The sequence below is a fragment of the Pristiophorus japonicus genome, chromosome 4 (assembly GCF_044704955.1).
Source record: "Pristiophorus japonicus isolate sPriJap1 chromosome 4, sPriJap1.hap1, whole genome shotgun sequence".
Classification (NCBI taxonomy): Eukaryota; Metazoa; Chordata; class Chondrichthyes; family Pristiophoridae; genus Pristiophorus; species Pristiophorus japonicus.
The window spans coordinates 169,928,229-169,940,358 of NC_091980.1; the positions used below are offsets into that span (position 1 = coordinate 169,928,229).

The 12,130-nt window shown below is 46.3% G+C and overlaps 1 long non-coding RNA gene across 1 annotated transcript in view; it reads right to left on the bottom strand.

Annotated features, from left to right (window-relative positions):
* Positions 1-233: 233 nt before the first annotated feature.
* The window catches only part of LOC139262257 (uncharacterized), a 46,817-nt gene continuing 34,920 nt past the window's right edge, over positions 234-12,130 (bottom strand). The window contains exon 5 of the long non-coding RNA XR_011592931.1: positions 234-590. This is a non-coding gene — a long non-coding RNA (uncharacterized lncRNA). The remainder of the gene's footprint in view (positions 591-12,130) is intronic.

A 12,130-nucleotide genomic window follows, 5' to 3' on the forward strand; every position in this document is an offset into this window, starting at 1 on the left:
ATAGAACGTCCAATTAGCAAAGTTCACACAATAAAGATAGTGCATATAGAAATGCTGTACAAGTGTATTACATGTTCATACATGAAGTTTTTGCAACCAGAAGTTTAATTCTACTGGATCCAGCTATGAGTAAATATGGTACATTCCTACTTACTGTAATCTGTACACTGTCAAATTTATTCTTTGTATTTATTTCTAATGAGACCCAGTGTCTATTTACATCATGGGTCTCATTAGAAATAAACATAAAGACTATAGGAAAACAGCAGGGGAATGGGATTAATATGCGAGCTCTTTCAAAGAGTCAGCACAGGCACAATGGGTCCAATGGCCTCCTTCTGTGCTGTAAGATTCTATGGCCTAGAAATTCCAGAGCACAGCCAAAGCTGGACACAGTTAACGGCTGCCAGAATTAATAGTTCTGGCAACACCAGTATATTGGTGCTGCTTGCGAATTAAAATTAGTGCAGTGCTAAATTTGCTGTGTAAAGCTGGTTGTTGGGTGGTAGTCTCAGCAGGAGGTCCAACGTAGCATGGCCAACATTCTATTAAAGCCAGTCCGTCAGTTTAGAAACCAGCGTTGGTCACTTCTAAAATGAAAAAAAAATCATTTAAAAATAGGCCGCTTTTAGTGCTCAACTATCATTTAAAAATAGGCAGCTTTTAGTGCTCAACTATCTTTTGAAAAAATAAACATTAAAAATAAATCCCAAATGGCAGTCTTCAGCTCTTGAAGCTGAATTGCCATCTGCTCCCAAGAAAAATGCTTCAGCACTAACAAAAATGGCTAAGCAAGCCAGGAAAAGGGCACCCAGGGTCTCACATGCAGCACTCCAGCCTTGTGCAGGGAATCAACACTGCAAGAGAGGCCCTCCAGAAAGAAGGATGTGGGACCACATCACCGAGGCAGTCACTGCCAGCACGTCCCCAGTACCCAAAGAAGCTTCATGACCTCAGACCACTTCAAAAGCAATCTTCTACCAACTGCAGCACCAGCCACACATACTTCTCAATACATGACTCCCCCAATCACTCACCTACCAACAATCTGTACCAAACAACAAAGCGCACCTCCCATTCCTGACTTCATCATACCCCCTTGGAGGAGACAGTGCTAGCCATTCTTGGCAGAGCATGGCCAAGCCCTTGGCTAGTGGCGGGACTGAAAGGATACAACTCCACTCTTGGGCCTTCCTCATTTCACATCCAAGAAATGCAGCCTGCTCAGCCAGTGGGTGACCAAAAAGAGGGAGAGGAGACACGGTCACTTGATTTCACACTCCCAGCAACCAGCTCTTCAAGGTCGACCCGCAAAGCCATTTGCAGTCTATCCCTCAAAGTCAGCAGCCTTCCACCAGCTATGCTGCAGCCATTGGAGTAGCACCACATTGCATCAGTTGGATAGGCAAAGACACGCACAAGACAACCACTAAAGGAATGCATAAGGGCAGTTAGTTGATTTCTTGATGTCATATAGGATGAATAGATATATAAAGTTGGGTTGAAAAGTTTGCTTTGTGGTAGCTTTTATTTCAACATTGTAGCCAAGAGGATACTGTGATGGTCAGTAAGAGGGAAGTTAAGGTGTGGGACAAATGTTGAAAGGGGAATTGGGATGATTCCATCAGAAAGTAGCTGTCTGGTTTGCATTCTTCTTTCTGCTTCCTCCTCTTCTGCGTCTTCCTCTTTCCTCTGCAAGCGGATGTTGGAAATCTGAAATAAAAGCAGAAAATGCTGGAAATACTCAGGTCAGGCAGCATCTCGATCGAAGGCATGAACTCTCTTTCTTTCTCCATGGATGCTCCCTGACTTGCTGAGTACTTCCAACATTTTCTGTCTTCTCCGACACCTTCCTTTACCATCTAATGCCTTGCAAGCATCCAGCCGCAGTCCCTGCACACTTTAAAAGCTTTTAACATCTATTGCACCAAGCCACGACTTCAATAACATTTTTAAAAATCCAGTCCAAAAGCTTAACAGCAAACTTACCTGAAAGATATGTGTGTTTCTTTAAGTAGCTCTGACAGCATCTCTGTGGGTCTGCTGCACGCTCGCTTTTCTGAGCAAGCTGAAGACCCAGCGCAAAGGTCCAAATTCGCAGAGCGTGGTGTCAAGTCGCCATTGCACGACGATTGACATCACACACTGCAGATTTACATGTCTAGGGCCAGTGCTGCTAACGGCTGGGCTATGACCCTCATCCAAATGGCGGCCGCAGAGTCCCGCACCAGAGGCGAGTGGAAGTGAGATGGCCACTTTTTTTTTCACAAAACGGGCCTTACTGGTTGGTAGTCAGTAAATTTCTAGTGCCATGTTCTATATACTCCTATACACAGTAGGAATAAAATGGAATTGGTAGCAGGACTCAGTTTCATGGTTGCAGACTTCACAGGCACCTTCTCCAACAGGAATATACAGAATCAGATACCCGAATGATCCACATCCCATGATCAGCACCATTTAATCTACTGTACGAATGGAAACCAAGTCTGGTGAAATTGCCCTTGTGCGGTTTCTGGAAGCACATAACATGACTGAAATAGGTTGCCTGTCACAGCACTTGGATCCAGTTCGAACACAGTGGCAACTCAGCCTTACACCCGGTGACTATTATGGGGTAGATTTTAACTTTGTGCAATAGTGTAAAACATAGAAAATAGGTGCAGGAGTAGGCCATTCGGCCCTTCGAGCCTGCAACACCATTCAATAAGATCATGGTTGATCATTCACCTCAGTACCCCTTTCCTGATTTCTCTTCATACCTCTTGATTCCTTTAGCCGTAAGGGCAATATCCAACTCCCTCTTGAATATATCCAATGAACTGGCATCAACAACTCTCTGCAGCAGGGAATTCCACAGGTTAACAATTCTCTGAGTGAAGAAGTTTCTCCTCATCTCGGTCCTAAACGGCTTGCCCCTTATCCTTAGACTGTGACCCCTGGTTCTGGACTTCCCCAACATCGGGAACATTCTTCCTGCATCTAACCTGTCCAGTCCCATCAGAATTTTATATGTTTCTTTGAGATCCCCTCTCATTCTTCTAAATTCCAGTGAATGCAGGCCCAGTCGATCCAGTCTCTCCTCATATGTCAGTCTTGCCATCCCGGGAATCAGTCTGGTGAACCTTCGCTGCACTCCCTCAATAGCAAGAACGTCCTTCCTCAGATTAGGAGACCAAAACTGAATACAATACACTCCAGGTGAGGACTCACCAAGGCCCTGTACAACTGCAGTAAGACCTCCCTGCTCCCATACTCAAATCCCCTAACTATGAAGGCCAACATGCCATTTGCTGCCTTCATCGCCTGCTGTACCTGCATGCCAACTTTCAATGACTGATGTACCAGGACACCCAGGTCTCGTTACACCTCCCCTTTTCCTAATCTGCCACCATTCAGATAATATTCTGCCTTCATGTTTTTGCCATCAAAGTGGATAACCTCACATTTATCCACATTATACTGCATCTGCTATGCATTTGCCCACTCGCCTAACCTGTCCAAGTCACCGTGCAGCCTCTTAGCATCCTCCTCACAGCTCACACTGCCACCTAGCTTAGCGTCATCTGCAAACTTGGAGATATTACACTCAATTCCTTCATCTAAATCATTTATGTATATTGTAAATAGCTGGGGTCTCAGCACTGAGCCCTGCGACACCCCACACAACAGGTGATAGCGAATCGGCACCCCGTTTTAAAACGGGCTGGCGATTCACTAGCGCCTGTTTTACACTATCACACTAAGCCCGGGTCAGCCCACACTGCGATATGTGCGCGCACTAGGCCTGTGCAGCAGAGCAGGTCTCCAGTCGTCCTGGTTAATCCTTACCACTGGATAAAGGCCTAGCTCTGTCAAGTCAGTGTGGTGGCTGATATGCAACGGTCACCACACATTAAAAAAAATCCATGCACAGGCATCTTCCACCCCCTCAATTGGAGTTCAGGACTGGAACATCAGGTCCTTCATTGAAACATCTGTGAACTCATGTGGAAGCAAGTCATCCTCGTTCGAGGGACCGCCTATGATGATGATGAAGTCAAGATCTAGCCCTAGGATACTATATGAGGCAATGTAGAGTAGAATGGCAATTAAGTGACTGTGGTCCAACAGAATCTCGCATCAGATCCCTAAGACAAAATGCAAAGCAAGAACTTGTTTTTATATAGAGCCCGAAATTGATGAGCTCACCGCCCAGTGCTGCCGACATTCCTCTGGAAGATCCGCCTAGTGCCACCTTTGATGTAGGCTGAAGCGGGCGGGAGGGGCGAACCGCCCGCTGACATCAACGGACGGCCAAGTGGCGCAACTGACCTCCCGCCCGCCGAGCTCCCATATTGATGCGGGCGAGAGTTGGCGGGAGTCAGCACCAGAATGGGGACGCTCACTGGCTGGAGGCTGGTCTGTCCCCGACGGTCAGTATGAAGATACTGAAAAAAAGATTAGTAAACATTTTTTTTTCCCCCACAGCAACTTACCTTAATGGGGTCCCCTGAAGGTCTTCCAATGTTTTTTTTTCCTGATGATTTTTATTTTCAGGTCTTCGACCCTCCGTGGGCCTGTCTTCATCCTCGGGTGGCACTTGGGTGGCATCGCCTCTGCCCCCAAGAATGAGATCTCCCGCTGCCTGCCTCCCAGATTGGCGGTGTAAATCCCTCATTCGCCACCCGCCAACCTTCGAGGGACCTTGGTGATAAAAATCCTGCCCAAAGAACCGTCGGGTACCTCGGCGGCCATCTGGCTGGCACTTGGGACGGCAGAGGCCTTCATCAATTTCAGGCCCATAGTGTCTTCTCACATCTTTTGGGAAGATCACAAAGTGCTTCATGCACAATTAATTCTTCAAAGTGCAATCACAGTTATGCAAGTATTTTGCATGCAGCAGCCCCACATAGCCAGCACTGAGATGGAAAAAAAGTTTATCTATTTTTGGTGGAGTTAATCAAGCAAAGAACGATGGCCAACTCTGCTCATTTTTAAATAGTGCAACGGGATGTTTTAATGTCCTTCTGAACCATTGGAACAGGCAGACGGGGTTTGTATCAAGATCTCATCTGAAGGACAGCATCACTAACAATGGAACACTTTCCATTTTACTGCACTGAAGTATCAGCCTGAAATTAAATTTTAATCCACAGCCTTCTGTCTCAGTGACAGACGTGATACCCAACTGAGCCATGCTGACAACAGTCCAGGTCAATAGAGATCATAGACTTTACAGCACAGAAAGAGGCCATTCAGCCCAACTGATGTATGCTCACACAACCACCCTCCAACCTTACTTCATCTCAATTTGTCCCTCATGCATTTATGTAGCTTCCCCTTAAATGTATCTATGCTATTCGCCTCAACTACTCCTTGTGGTGGTAAGTTTCATATTCTAGGCACTCTCTGGGTAAAGAGGTTTCTCCTGAATTCCTTATTGGATTTAGTGGTGACTATCTTCTATTTATGACCCTGTGTTTTGGACTTTCCACAAGTGGAATCATCTGATCAGTGATGGACTTGTTCTGCCTGACATTACAGGCCCTGCACTCCTAAGGGCAGAGTTTTAATTGGTTAGTTCACTGGCTGGTGTTGTGGTTGCTAAGGGGACTGTTTCCTGCGGCAAATAAAAACAGAAAATGCTGGAAATACTCAGCAGGTCACACAGCATCAGTGGTGAGAGAAACAGTTAAGGTTTCAGATCGATGACCTTTCGTCAGAACTGGAAAAAGTTAAAGATGTAACAGATTTTAAGCAGGTACTGAGGCAGGAAAAGGGGGCAGTGGAGGAAAGAAAAACAGGTTGTATTTATATAGCGCCTTTGACATTGTAAAACATACCAAGGCACTTCACAGGAGTGTGAAAGACAAAAAATTGGCATCGGGCCACATAAAAAGAATCAAGCACAGATGACCAAAAGCTTTTAGGTCAAAGAGGTTTTAAGGTGCGTCTTGAAGGAAGAAAGAGAGGAAAAGGTTTAGGCAGGGAGTTCTAGAGCTTGGGGCCCAGGCAACAGAAGGCACAGCCACCGATGGTTGAGCGATTATAATCAGGGATGCTCAAGAGGGCAGAATTAGAAGTGCGCATCTTGGGGAGTTGTGGGGCTGGAGGAGATTACAGAGATCGGGAGAGGTGAGGCTATGGAAGGATTTGTAAATGAGGATGAGAATTTTGAAATCAAGGCGCTGCTTAACCGGGAGCCAATGTAGGTCAGCAAGCACAGGGATAATGGGTGAATGGGAATCGAGACATGGGCAGCTAAGTTTTGGATGACCTCAAGTTTACGTAGGGTAGAATGTGGGACGCCAGCCAGGAGTGCATTGGAATAGTTAAGTCTAGAGGTAACAAAGGCATGGAGGAGGGTTTCAGCCGTGGATCAGTTGAGGCAAGGGCAGAGACGATGATGTTACGAAGGTGGAAATGGGCAGTCTTAATTATGTGGTCGGAAGCTCATTTCGGGGTCAAATAGGATACCAAAACAACAAAAGGTGATGGGGTGGAAGACAAGAGAGATTAATTGACAAATGGTATGATTGTATAAAGCAAAAGGAGAAGGAAATGGGCCAATGGGACTCGAAGAGGTGTAAATGGGTATAGTAGAATCAACAGCTGCCATCTGAAAAAATAGGGGCAAATGTTATGGTCAGAAATTGTTGAATTCAATGTTGAGTCCAGAAGGCTGTAAAGTGCCCAATAGATAGGGTGCTGTTCCTCGAGCTTGCGTTGAGCTTCATTGGAACAGTGTAGGAGACTGAGGACAGAGAGGTCAGAGTGGGAGTGGAGCAGGGAATTAAAGTGACAGGCGACCGGAAGCTCGGGGCCACACTTGAGGCCTGAATGGAGTCCACAAAGCGATCACCCAATCTGCGTTTGATCTCCCCAATGTAGAGGAGACCACATCGTGAGTAGCGAATACAGTATACTAAATTGAAAGAAGTACAAGTAAATCGCTGTTTCACCTAGGAGTGTTTGGGGCCCTGGATAGTGGGAAGGGAGGAGGTAAAAAAGCAAGTGTTGCACAGGAAGGTGCTGTGGGAAGGACCAGGGTGTCACGGAGGGAGTGCTCTCTTCGGAATCCTGAAAGGGGAGGAGAGGGGTAGATGTGTTTGGTGATAGGATCATGCTAGAAGTAGCAGAAATGGTGGAGGATGATCCAATGAATGTAGAGGCTGGTGGGGTGAAAGGTGAGGACAAGGGGAACCCTATGGAGGTTCTGGGAGGAGAAGGGGTCAGAGCAGGAGTGAAATGGACACAGTCAAGGGCCCTGTCAACCACAGTGGAGGGGAATCCTCGTTTGGGGAAAAAGGGAAGTCATATTGGAAGCACTCGTATGGAAGGTGGCATCATCAGAACAGATGCAACAGAGGCGGAGAAACTAGGAGAATGGAATAGAGTCTTTACAGGAAGCGGGGTGAGAGGAAATGTAGTCCAGGTAGCTGTGGGAGTCAGTGGGCTTATAATGGATCTTTGTCAATAGCCTATCCTCAGAAATGGAGACAGAGAAGTGGAGGAAGGGAAGAGTCGGAGATAGACCATGTGGAGGTGATGGAAATGTAGAAATGAGAAGCAAAGTGAATGAAGTTTTCCAGTTCAGGGTGAGAGCAGGAAACAGCACCGATAGTCATCACTGTACTGGAAAGAGTTGAGGGAGGGGCCCAGAGTAGAACTGGAGAAAAGGCAGGCAGAGCAACACCTTTTATTTGGAGATAGTGAGTGGAGTCAAAGGAGAAGTAGTTCAATATGAAGTTGTCCAGGTGGTAGAAGGTAGTGGGGACTGGTTGGGCCTCTGTTCAAAGAAGAAGCGGAGTGCCCTCAGACCATCCTGGTGGGGGATGGAGGTGTAGAGCGATTGGACGTCCATAGTGAAAAGGAGACGGTTGGGGCCAGGAAAATGAAAACTGTTAAGCATAAGAAATAGGAGCAGGAGTAGGCCATTTGGCTGATCTGATCATGGGCTCAGCTTCCCTGACCGCTCCACATAACCCTTTATTCCCTTATCGCTCACAAATCTGTCTATCCCCGCATTAAATATATTCAATGATCCAGCCTTCACAACTCTCCAGGGCAGAGAATTCCACATATTTACAACCCTACGAGAAGCAATTCCTCATCTCAGCATTAAATGGGCGACCCCTTATTCTAAAACTATGTCCCCTACTTCTGGATTACCCCATGAGTGGAAACATCCTCTCTGCATCTACCTTGTCAAGTCCACGTCATTACCTTATATGTTTCAATCAGATCACCTCTCATTCTTCTGAACTCCAATGAGAAGAAGCCCAACCAGCTCAACCTTGCTTCATAAGTCAACCCCTTTATCTCAGGAATCAATCGAGTGAACTTTCCCTGAACTGCCTCCAATGCAAGTACAGGTTGAGCATCTGAAATCTGGAATGTTCCGGAATCCGGACCAATCCTTGGCAGGGTCGTCTAGAATCCCGAAAATGTTCCGAAATCCGGACTCTCCTCCCCCCTCCCCCCCCCCGAACTTGCCTCCCCTCCCCCGCCGGGCTTGCCTCCCCTCCCCCGCCAGGCGGGCCTCCCCTCCCCTTCTCCGCCGGACTCGCCTCCCCTCCCCTTCCCCACTATACTCGCCCCCCCCTCCTCCCCCCCACCGGGACACCTGGACTCCCTACCCCTCCCCAGCCAGGACGCCTGTACTCTCTTCCCCTCCCCCGCCAGGACTCGCCTCCCCACCCCCGCTGGAACGCCTGGACTCGCCTCGTCCCCCCCTCCACTGCCACCCCAAATACACCACATCCACTGGTTCCCCCTTATCCAACCTGCGCTTTACATACTCAAAGAACTCCAGCAAATTTGTCAACATGATTTTCCGTTCATAAAACCATGCTGACTCTGCTTGATTGAATTGTGCTTTTCCAAATGTCCTGGTACACCTTCCTTAAATGATGGACCCCAGCATTTTCCCAATGACAGATGTTAGGCTAATTGGTCTATAGTTTCCTGATTTCTGTTTGCCTCCTTTTTTAAAATGAGGCATTACATTTGGGGTTTTCCAACTCACTGGGACCTCCCCAGAATCCAGGGATTTTTGGTAGATTACAACCAATGCCTCCACCATCTCTGCAGTCACTTCTTTTAGGACTCTAGGATGCAGGCCATCATGTCCAGGGGACTTGTCCACCTTTAGTCCCATTATTTTACCGAGTACTTCGTCTTTAGTGACAGTGATTGTTTTAAGTTCCTCCCTTCCTATAGCCCCTTGATTATCCATTATTGGGATATTTTGTGTGTCTTCTACCGTGAAGAGTGTTACAACATATTTGTTCAAAGTCTCTGCCATTTCCCTGTTCACCATTATTAATTCCCCAGTCTCATCCTCTAAGGGACCAACATTTACCTTAGCTACCCTCTTCCTTTTTATATGGTGCAACGAGACCTGGGTGTCATGGTACATCAGTCATTGAAGGTTGACATGCAGGTACAGGAGACGGTTAAGAAAGCAAATGGCATGTTGGCCTTCATAGCGAGGGGATTTGAGTACAGGGGCAGGGAGGTGTTACTACAGTTGTACAGGGCATTGGTGAGGCCACACCTGGAGTATTGTGTACAGTTTTGGTCTCCTAACTTGAGGAAGGACATTCTTGCTATTGAGGGAGTGCAGCGAAGGTTCACCAGACTGATTCCCGGGATGGCAGGACTGACATATCAAGAAAGACTGGATCAACTGGGCTTGTATTCACTAGAGTTCAGAAGAATGAGAGGGGATCTCATAGAAACATTTAAAATTCTGATGGGTTTAGATAGGTTAGATACAGGAAGAATGTTCCCAATGTTGGGGAAGTCCAGAACCAGGGGTCACAGTCTAAGGATAAGGTGTAAGCCATTTAGGACCGAGATGAGGAGAAACTTCTTCACCCAGAGAGTGGCGAACCTGTGGAATTCTCTACCACAGAAAGTTGTTGAGGCCAATTCACTGAATATATTCAAAAAGGAGTTAGATGTAGTCCTTACTACTAGGGGGATCAAGGGGTATGGCGAGAAAACAGGAATGGTGTACTGAAGTTGCATGTTCAGCCATGAACTCATTGAATGGCGGTGCAGGCTCGAAGGGCCGAATGGCCTACTCCTGCACCTATTTTCTATGTTTCTACATACCTATAGAAACTCACTGTTTTTATATTTCTTGCTCGTTTACTTTCATAATCTATCTTGCCCCTCTATTATTTTTTTAGTATTTTCTTTGCTGGTTTTTACAAGTTTCCTAATCTGCTGGCCTCCTACTAGTCTTGGCCACTTTGTATGCCATTGTTTTCAATTTGATACCATCCCTATTTCCTTAGTTAGCCATAATGGTTCTCCCTTCTCTTAGTCTTTCCTTCTCATTGGAAGATATTTTTGCTGAAAGTTATGAAATATCTCCTTAAATGTCCACCACTGCTCATCAACCATCTTACACTTCAATCTATTTTTCCAGTCCACTTTAGCCAACTCTGCTTTCATACCTTTGTATTCTCCTTTATTTAAGCTTAGGACACTGGTTTCAGATCCAATTCTCTGATCCTCCAACTGAATTTGAAATTCAAGCATGCTATGATCACTCTTTGCTAGAGGATCTTTTACTAGTAGATCATTTATTAATGCTGTCTCATTACACAGTACCAGATCTAAGATAGCCTGCTCACTAATTGGTTCCGCAACGTACTGTTCAAGGAAACTATCCCGGATACACACTATGAATTCTTACTCCAGGCTACCTTGGCCAATTTGATTTGTCCAATCAATATGAAGATTACAATCGCCCATGATTATTGCCGTTCCTTTCTTACAAGCCTCCATTATTTCTTGATTTATACTCCATCCAACAGTGTAGCTAATGTTAGGGGACCTATAGACTATGCCCACCAGTGACTTTTCCCCCTTATTATTCCTCATCTCCACTCAAACCGATTCAACATCTTGATCTTCTGAGCCAATATAATTTCTCACTACTGCACTGATCTCATCCTTTATTAACAGAGCTACCCCACTTTTTCCCTTTCTGTCTATCCCGAATTGTGAAATCCCCATGAATATTTAGTTCCTAGCCTTGGTCACCTTGCAACCACGAATGTGTAATGGCTATCAGGCCATACCCATTTATAGCTATTTGTGTCATCAACTCATCTATTTTGTTAAGAATGCTATGTGCATTCAGATAAAGAGCTTTTAATTTTGGTTTTTCAACCATTTTTCCCTGCTTTGACCCCACTTTCTGATACACTCTTATGTTTATACATTCTGTCCATTCCTGTCACGCTCTGGTTATCATTTCCCCCATCGCTACCCTGCTCTATTGCCTTCCCCTTGCTCTTTGACTTTTTAAATTTCCACTCACCAGAATCCTCCCCCGCACTAATTAGTTTAAAGCCCTGCTTATTTGATTGGCCAGGGCACTAGTCCCAGCACGGTCTAAGTGAAGCCTGTCCGAATGGAACAGCTCCCTCTTACCCCAGTACTGGTGCCAGTGGCCCACGAACCAAAACCCATTTCTCCCACACCAGTCTCTGAGCCACGTGTTTAACTCTCTGATCTTATTTACCCTGCAAATCTGTTTGTGACTCAGGTAGTAATCCAGAGATTATACCTTTATGGTTCTGCTTTTTAATTTCTTATATTCCCTCAGTAGAACCTCTTTCTTTGTCCTATCTATGTTGTTGGTACCCACGTGGACCACGACAACTGGATCTTCCCCCTCCCACTCCAAGTACCTCTCCAGCCCTAAGATGTCCATAACCCTGCCACCGGGCAGGCAACACAGCCTTCGGGACTCATGCTCTCGGCTGCAGAGAAGCGTATCTACCCCCTTAACTATACTGTCCCCTACCACTACAATGTTTCTTTTTACTCCTCCCACTTGAATGGCCCCCTGTATCGCTGCACTGTGGTCAGTTTGCTCATCCTCCCTGCAGTCCCTGCTTTTGTCCACACAGGGAGCAAGAATTTCATACCTGTTGGACAATTGCAAGGGCTGAGGCTCCTCCAATGCTACATCCTGGGACCCCCATACCTGCCTCACTCAGTCACACCCTCCAGTCCCTGACCACGGACCAAATTTGAATTAATTAAACCAAGGGGTGTGACTGCCTCCTGGAACGCAGCGTTCAGGTAATTCTCCCCCTCCCTGATGTGTCGTAGTGTCCGC